The sequence below is a fragment of the Babylonia areolata genome, chromosome 25 (assembly GCF_041734735.1).
Source record: "Babylonia areolata isolate BAREFJ2019XMU chromosome 25, ASM4173473v1, whole genome shotgun sequence".
NCBI lineage: Eukaryota > Metazoa > Mollusca > Gastropoda > Neogastropoda > Buccinidae > Babylonia > Babylonia areolata.
This window is the reverse complement of record NC_134900.1, coordinates 36,614,300-36,624,299: the sequence shown is the minus strand read 5'-3', so window position 1 is coordinate 36,624,299 and position 10,000 is coordinate 36,614,300.

Below are 10,000 nucleotides of genomic sequence, written 5' to 3'. Positions count from 1 at the left end.
GGCCGTGTAACACACCACACACACACACACACACACACACACACACACACACACAAAGACAGATACACAGGCACAGACACACACGACACACACAACACACACGCACACACACACACACACGCGCGCGCCCTACAAGTCAAAACTTTGGAAGGCAGCACTGAAATGCCACCTTTAATTGCTGGCGTGCTTTGAGAAAGGCAAGGCTCCGCTTCACTCGGACGTCGCTGGATTTGAATTTTCAATGGTCAGGGATCTCCCCCATCCCCTCCCCCCCTCCCCCACAGGCCCCAATCTCAATCATCAGCAACCCCCTCCCCATCCCTCCCCGAAGTCCCCCTTTCCCTTCTCACCCCCCCCCCACCCCCACCCCCCCTCCGACACACACACACACACCGCCCACACCCCTTTCCCCCCTCCCTACCCACCTACTTGGGTCTTCTTTTATCTCAACTCGACAATCGGCAGGTTTCAGTTAGTTATTTATTATCAAAGTCAGGCAAGTCTGGTGGGTGGAAGCAGAGGCATGGTGGTGGAGGGGGGGGGGGGAAGGGGAGGAGGTGATTAAGGGAAAGGGAAAGGGTGGAGAGAGGGGAAGGGGGGGCTTGGGGAGAGACAGAGAGAGACAGACAGATTGACCTAGAGACAGAGATAGATAGAGAGAGATGGGGGGCGGGGATGCTGGGGGTGGCCGGGGAGGGGAGGGAGGGATGAATGATGGGGGGGAAGTTGTGGGAGGGGAGGTGGGGGACTTGATTTGATGGCGGTAACGACGGCAACAATGGCACCTGGGGCAGTTGGCACGTTACGTCAAGAAGGGCTGGGGCACCTGGCGAAATGTGCCCGTCCACCATTCTACATCCTCCCCCCTCCATCTCCGCCCCATCCCCCCACACTCCACACCATCTCCCCTCCCACAGCCCCCCCCCCCCTCCCCTACGGGCACTGTAAATCTTAGGTTACGATAAATCCCCTTACCTCCTGTGGAAGAGGGGAAGAAAGAGAACAGAGGGAGGAGGGGTGGGGGGGTGGTCTTGATGGTGAGCCGCCAGACTCTGAACGCACATGCGTGTGTGCGTGCGTGCGTGCGTGTGTGCGTTGCATGCTGGCCAACAACGACAGCTGTTGTGGTGGTGGTGGTCAGCGGCAGGGGGTGCGGGGTAGGGGCGTGAAGGGTGGGGGTGAAGGGCTGGGGGGGAGAGTGATGGTCACTTGACACTGATGAAATGTCCAGCCAGGCCCTGCCACAGATATATAGACTGATTGCAAGGCTGCTTCTCACTGCCCATACTGCCTCCCCCTCCTCCACACCGGGGGTGCCCCCCACCTTACACATCAAAAGCCCTCCCCACGCCTACTTTCACTCCCTCCCCCCCGCCCCCCCCCTCCCTTTACTTCCAGAGATTTCACACAGATAAAGTCCAGTGTATCCCAAAGCCTTCAACATGTTCAAGGGTCAGTCGGTATGACTTGAACACTCCCAGAAGTCGCCAATAGACCGTGGAGAGTTCCGCGGCCATCTTGGATCTTGCGCATGCGTATCGAACTTTTACTCGAAATCGCAAACAATGCCAAACGCGATCGACACAAGCAAAAGCAGCAAACATTTTGTATTTTGTATTTCTTATTATCATAACAGATTTCTCTGTGTGAAATTCGGGCTGCTGTCCCCAGGGAGAGCGCGTCGCTACACTACAGCGCCACCCATTAAAAAAAAAAAATTTCCTGCGTGCAGTTTTATTTGTTTTTCCTATCGAAGTGGATTTTTCTACACTATTTTGCCAGGTACAACCCCTTTGTTGCCGTAGGTTCTTTTACGTGCGCTAAGTGCATGCTGCACACGGGACCTCGGTTTATCGTCTCATCCCAATGACTAGCGTCCAGACCACTACTCAAGGTCTAGTGAAGGGGGATAAAATATAGGCGGCTGAGCCGTGATTCGAACCAGCGCGCTCAGATTCTCTCGCTTCCTAGGCAGACGCGTTACCTCTAGGCCATCACTCCATCTAACATGTGCTGTCCTCCATTTCTTCAGTTGATAGCCTCCAGTGCTAAACCAAACTGTACAATATATGCACAATAAAAAAAGAACCATAAATAAAGCAAAAAGTCGAAGAAAGCAGCCTTCCGTTTCGCACTTTGTTCCTCTCTCGATCGTCTCGTTGCTCGAAATTTCGGAGAGCCAATCAACTTCGAGAGCAGAGATCATGTGACGCACATCTATAAGTCATGAAAACACGGAACTCTCTAGCGGTCTATTTGTATTCATTGTAAGGAAGGAATAAAAAAAAAAAATCACAAACGATCAAAACTATAGAAAACAAAAACTCTAAGAACACTGACGTATGTTGAATTAACTTCACACATTTTGAAGTCTGCTCACGCAGCTGACAATCGGCAGAGTTGTTCTGGTGAACAAGTTCAGTTCAGTGCGGCGCCCCACTGCCTTTTCACAGAGTTGAGGGAGAAGAAGAAGTAGTAAGACAAAAACTAGGAGTAGAAGTAGAAGAAGAAGCCGATAACACTATTCAGCGTTGTTCGCGAACCATCACCCATGTAGGACAAAAACTAGGAGTAGAAGTAGAAGAAGAAGCCGATGACACTATACAGTTCAGCGTTGTTCGCGAACCATCACCCATGCACTGTTTCAACGAACCGGATCAAGTATTGACCGACTCTAAGTGAGATCAGTATCACTAGAAAATCGACATGGAATATATCGCTGATATACCCTGACTTTTAAGACGGACTCTGACCAAAGCCTGTCCACCAGAAAAAAAAAACACCAACTTTATCGCACTTGGTAAAGTCAGTGTTGAGGGCAGCCCCCCTTTCCCCCCTCTTCCCCCCCCCCTTTCCCCCTCCCCCACCTCCCCCCTCCCCCACCTCCCCCCCCCTTTTTTGAAGGAGTGCGTAAATTTGACCAATCTGCTTTGGTGGGAACAATTACATGAGATCACTGTCGTTGAGCAGCAGGCTAAAAGAACGGATTTGATTCAAACATACAATAAATCAATCAATCAATCAATGAAAAAATAAGCGAATGAATGAATGAGTCAATCAATCAACATTATATACAAACAAATGAATCATATCTTCGGTAAGTATGATCAAACTACAAATAGTGAACTGGGATTTTCATGCAAGACACGGTATTACAATCAACCGCATGTTCACTTTCATTAGCAGTATTACTGCACTGAAATCTATAACCTATAACTACCAAACGTCATCAAGTCTGCGCCTTACCTTCAATCATCTTGATACAGGCCCCGACAGGAAACAATTATTCTTCAGTTTGGTTTCATAGAACCGTTGTGAAATGGTAAAGTCTGCAAAACCCCGAAAACGTCCAATGACTGACAGAGTATCGCCGTAAAAGGATCGCCAAGGCCCATAACTCCAGCCTTGCTACTGCCTCCACCTCCCTGTTACCATCAGGAATGGAACTCACAACCTCCCCAAACCCTCGATCCACCACCGAGTCCCTGACTGTACCAGCAGCCACGGTCGATCGTCTTTCCGGTGACGCAGGTTAAAGAAACAGAACTAGATGAACCATGCCTACACGAACAGAGCGGACCTATTCCCCAAAACCAGGAACAGAGCTGGTCTGTCCGTCCCCAGATCAATTTGCTGACCAGCAGAAGTAAAGAAGCCATGTCCAGTCCGTCATTCATCAGCCCCAATAGGAAGGGGCGTCTCCGAGCCACAAGAAAAACACTGTGGATGCTACATACAAACACACACATGAGCAACACGACCGCACAAAGAGGCTTAATTGTCCAGACCACAAGAGACAACAGATTCCTAGTCTGCAGGACAGCGATGCTCTCCAGTTGTAGCTAGTCATCATTAAGACGACTGGCCGCAGTCAACAGACGGTCATTAAGAAAGATGACACGGGGGGAAAGACAGCCTGTTGTGTGTTGCCGAGGGAAAAACCCACAGTCTCTGAGTCACGGTGGTGGCCAGGGTCGAGACTTGGCGGACACAAACAAGGGAGAAAGAGGAGCAGGAAGAAGACCAAGTGGATGCAGTGACTAAGATAGACCCTTTGACTAGACAGAGGCAGACCCATAGGAGGAAGGTGGCAGAATGGTTAAGACGCTCAGCTTGCCAATACAGAGAGTCCGCGACGGTGTGGGTTCGAATCCCGCTCTCGCCCTTTCTCCCCAAGTTTGACTGGAAAATCAAACTGAGCGTCATGTCTTTCGGGTGAGACGATAAACCGAGGTCCCGTGTGCAACACGCACTCAAGCGCACTGAAAAAGATTCCATGACAACGAAAGCGTTGTCCTGTTGCAAAATTATGTAAAAAGAAATTCACTCTGATAGGTACACAAATACATAAACATGCACTCAATGCCTGACAATCACGTCTGGTTATGCTGCTGTCAGTCATCTGCCTAACAGGTGTGGTGTAGTGTATATGGATTTGTCCGAACGCAGTGACGCCTCCTTGAAAAACTGAAACTGAAACTGAAACAGACCACAGAGAGTGAGGCAGGCCGACAGAGCACAGTGCCGAACCACTATCACGCGTGGATCAAAGTACGTTTGATGGCTTACGTAGACGAATGATTGAAAAACAAAAACAAAAAAACAACCCACCAACAACAACAAATATTCAGACAAGATTCATTCACACTTCATTGCAACTGATCTTGAGTGTGACCCACCGCAACTAGTACAGGATCTTGGGATGTCACGTCAGAGATGTACATTACAGAGATACTATAGTACAAGTACACTACACAAATACCTCATGTATGCCACACAGATATCTCAGTTCGTGGAGGAATTTTGTTTAATGTCCCGTCACACATATCGGTGATTGAAGACATTTTGTTAAAGTATTTATGAATACATCTGAGTATTATCGGTTAGAAGGGGTGGGAGATGTGGATGAATGGAGGGTTAACTGGGCAAATGAGGGTAAAAATGTGGGTGAAATTTGGAAGAAAAACAACAACAACAACAAAACAACTCTAAATACAGTTACAGGAAATTACTTAAAGAACTTCGTAAAAGAGAAGTCTCAGTTCGTGTATTACTCTACAAAGATATCCTAGTACATGTAGTACACTACACAGATATCCCAGTACACGTATTACTCTTAACAGATACTTCAGAACATGCACACTCTACACAAATACCTCTTTACAAGTACATTACGCAGGTACCTCAATGCATGTACACTACACGAATACCCAAGTGCAATTCATAGAAACCTCAGTACATATGCACTACCCAAATACCTCAGTACATCACATATTACACAGATACCTCAGTACAAATACACTACACAGATAATACCTCAGTACATCACATACTACAAAGATACCTCAGTACATGTTCATTATACCGAAACCTCAGTACATGTACACTACACAAAAACCTCAGTACACGTATGCTTCACAAGTGCGTGCCGCACACGGGACCTCGGTTTATCGTCTCGTCCAAATGACTAGACGCTCAGTTTCATTCTCCAGTCAAACTTGGGAGAAAGGGCGAGACCGAGATTTGAACCCAGACCCTCACGGACACTGTACTGGCAAATAAAGGTTTTAACCATTTTGCCACCTCCCTCCCCCCACCCCCACACCCTCCCCCATCTGCACAACTGCACTACAATGAACCAGAACTGACAAGATGTCAGTCAGTACTTGTACACTACACATAACTTTATTTATTTATGATAGTCGTGTCCGACTATGACCATCAGAACAGCAGAGGAGGCAACTGCTGTTCCGACTATTTGGGCTAGAATTTGATTATAGTGGACAGTGTCTTGCCCAAGTACATCCCCACTCTCTCGGCCAAGAGGGTTTTAGGACAGTCGGCGTTGGGATGGTTCCCAAAGGCCAACTAGCCCACAAGGCTGCAGCACTAAGAGCCAGTGCAATTTTGCCTCCTAGTTTGAGAGTCATAGTCCTTCACAAAAGACTAAGCTGTAAATGGTTTCCCATTGACTGGAGAAACCATTGATAATACAGCTCTCACTTTGCTGTTGGCACATAACTACACTTCACAGAACTAGCTACCAGGACCTACAGGATGTGAATCAGTGCATGTACATGGCCACACACAGCAACCACACTACACAGATAAGTGACAGAGGAGAAGGTCAGTTCTGCCACATAACACACAAACATGTCGCCACGGGTCTGCTGTAGGTGTCTGTTGGGACAGTTATTGGGTCATAGGCACTAATCTCTAATTCTAGTGTCTATGCTTGGGTTAGGAGGGTTTGCTGACCCACTTTCGTCTCGTTTTCGAAAGGAGGTTCCCCGGTTATTTTTAGCGAGAGCCGCATGCGCATGCGTGTCTCCATTTCCTGTTGCTTTTTCCAGGTCATCGAAAGACTAAATTTTCGTCCTGGAAATCGCTAATCCGACGAAAGGATTTCGAACATTTTCGGTGGCTATTTTTTCCCCCAAGTTTACAAAATATATTTGGTATTATAGTTACACACACACACACACACACACACACACACACGACCATCATCGTCATCACTCTGGCATGCCATGCAGGTGTAGCATGTATAGTAGCTTCGGCATGAAGTGTAATGTATGTAGCATATAGCCGCAGCGTGTGGCTGCAGCGTGGAGCTGTCGTGTGTGTGTGTGTGGGGGGGGGCCTTACCTGGCAACGGCACAGCGACTACAGCACTGGAGTCAGTTGTCGGGCAGCCGAGCTGACTGGGCGGGTCCATCAATGGCGGGCCGAACGGCATGGCGGGAATCGAGCGCCCAGGTCCGGATTATGGGAAATGGCCACACACACTAACACACACATGGAGGGCAGGCAGGAAGGTAGGCGGGCAGGCAGACAGGCAGGCAGGCAAGTTGTTTGCGCAGGTCCCATAGTGCAGCCAGTTAGTTGTTCTGGTGATAAGAGCTGGGGAGCGATGGCGTGGTGGAAGCTGACTGATGGAAACTTGACGCTCACTTGTTGGAAGAAGGAACCAGTGAGCTGTTGTCACCATTGGCCCTTCCCGCCACCCACCCCGTGCATCATCGTGCTCACACAACCACCACTGCAACAACTAGCACGCTTCCTCAGTTCTACCCTTGCCAGTCGTGCCCCCCTGGGCACTTTAAGTTTGGCAAGAAAAAAAGCCCATTATTAAAAAAAGAGAGAAAAAAACAACAACTACATGAACAAGTAGACTATTGTATTGCATTGTGTTATTTTGTATTGTATTTCTCTTTTTGTCACAAAAGATTTCTCTGTGTGAAATTCGGGCTGCTCTCCCCAAGGAGAGCTCGTTGCTACAATACAGCACCCCTCTTTTTTTCTTCTTTTTCTTTTTTTTTTTTTTTCCTTTTTTTGTATTTTTCCCTGCGTGTAGTTTATTTGTTTTTCCTATCGAAGTGGATTTTTCTACAGAATTTTGCCAGGAACAACACTTTTCTTGCCGTGGGTTTTTTTTTTTTTTTTACGTGCGCTAAGTGCATGCTGCACACGGGACCTCGGTTTATCGTCTTATCCGAATGACTAACATCCAGACCACCACTCAAGGTCTAGTGGAAGAGGAGAAAATATCGGCGGCTGAGCTTTGATTGGAACCAGCGCGTTCAGATTCTCTCCGCGCTTCCCAAGCGGACGCGTTACCTCCAGGCCATCACTCCACATTTCCAAAAACACATTAAAAAAAAATTAAAAAGAAGAAGAAAAAGCCCACCCACATAAGTTTGTTTGTGTGCGCGTTTATCTCTCTCTCTCTCTCTCTCTCTCTCTCTGTAAATATATATATATATATATATATATATATATATGTGTGTGTGTGTGTGTGTGTGTGTGTGTGTGTGTGTGTGTGTGTGTGTTTCATCTGCGCCGCGGTGTGCTAAAGGATTATTTTTGTTTGTTCTTTTGTGGGTGAGAAAATGAGAGGAGGGTGGTGGTGGTGGTGGTGGTGGTGTGTGTGTGTGTCGGGTAGGGGGCCTGGGCGGATGGTTGGGGGGTGGGGGGGGAGTCTATGTAGTATGCGGATTCACTTGGCCAGTTCAGATAAATTCCTTTCGAAACCGGGCTGAACTACGGGTGACATCATCACCCTCGACGCAAATTATACTATACCCCCTTCTAGATCTGCCCTCAAACGACCCTTGCGATCGGCTGGGCGATAAACAACAATGTACATGAAACCTTCGACAGGATACCTCTATATATATCAATTAAAAAGAAAGGAAAAAAAGAAAACAAAAAAATCGCCGGAAAGTAAAAACTGGAGCTGGGAGGGAGAAATTCTAGAGCAGGGGGGGCAGGACCAGTTCTGACGCGCCACCGACACCGCTAAAGGGGCGGTCACTCGTGGCAGAGAACTGAGCGGAAAGTGAGGGGGGGAGTGGCCTGTGTGTGTGTCGATCAACTTTCAGAGAGATTGCCCTCCCCCCCCTCAAGCCCTCCCCCCGACCCCCTTATGCCAGTGCCCTCCCCTTTTCCCCCTGTCCGTGTCAATTTCAGCTCCAGGGATGCCCCATTGCTGCTGGTACGATTCCCTGAGTGAAATTTAGGTCCTCCCGCTTCTATTCCTCCGCTTGAATGTATATCAACCATCGAACACAACAGTACTCCCTATTCAGTACTGTGGTCTCAACCCATTCCTGACTGAAAGAGAGACAGAGATAGGCGGAAAGGCATGGACACTGAACAACAATGCACGCAGAGACTGGCAGATAGGGAGGGTAGGGACACACACACACACATACACAGGGAGAGAGAGACAGAGACAGACAGATAGGGAGGGTAATGACACACACACACACACACACACACACATACACACACACACACACACACACACACACTTTTTTTTTTAATTTTTGTTTTTTAGATTTGTTGTTATTGATCATTTTCCTTTCTTTAGTTTGTTTATCCTCTTGATACATATACATATACCAGTTCATTTCATCATTGTTTGGGGTATGTTGCAGCATTAAGACATTAATATTTGGTTTGGTACGGCATTAAGGCATCGTTCTTTGGTACGTTATGGTTTCGTACGATGACACAACACCTCCCTTCTCTTTCGTTTCCAGAGATGGACCAGTTTGACAGCTTGCAAGAAGGAACTGTTCAATTATGTTTTTGTTTTGTTTAATTACTGCTATATTTTCATCTTTGGCCATGGATCAAGTCGGTTTGCAGCGTCGAAAAATTGTTCTACTGCAGCCAATGTTTGCGTTTGTTCCAGATGTCCCCATGTCCATGCAGCAAGAGCGAGAGAGTTTTTTTTTTGTTTTTTTTTTAAATCACGTTTAACCCAACTGTCTTCTTCAAAGCCATGCAGACATGAAAGCCTTGGTGTAAATCAACAACGCAAATCTCTTTGAACGTGCATTTGCTGTCCGACTGGCCGGGCTGGGGTATATCGTATACTGGGAACACCTGTTGAAATTTACTCCACTTAATGTGGGCACTATATAATGTGGCAGATGTGACATGGCATGTGCTCACACCACTCGGCAAAGTTGTGATATATATATATATATATATATATATATATATATATATATATATATACTATAGCTCAGTGGTCCGCACTGATACACAATGGGCCATCTGAAACCAAAACCAAAATAAGCCCTTAAAAAAAAACCGAAAACAAAATGTGTTCAGAGCTAACATCTCACAGAAACCCTAATACCAAATAATATCAAATCATCACACATATACTTCATTGCAAACAATCCACACGTGTTCCGAAAAAATTCGCAGCTTTGACCAAGGGGGAAAATGTCCACTCTTCTTCAGACAGCTAAGACTGAAAGCTGATTGGATATAATTATAATTATGTCCAAGAAACCGTCTTCTGCGCCTGAACATAGATACAAACAACACTACTACTACACAGACACTTAGCAAATAGATAGAACCTAGTCAGTAACACTTGGTGTCTTTGGCCCGAAATACCTCAACACAGAGGAGACAACCATGTCTCTGCCAGTCTCCATTTGAACAAATCATTTTGATCGCTTTGGTCATAGGGGAA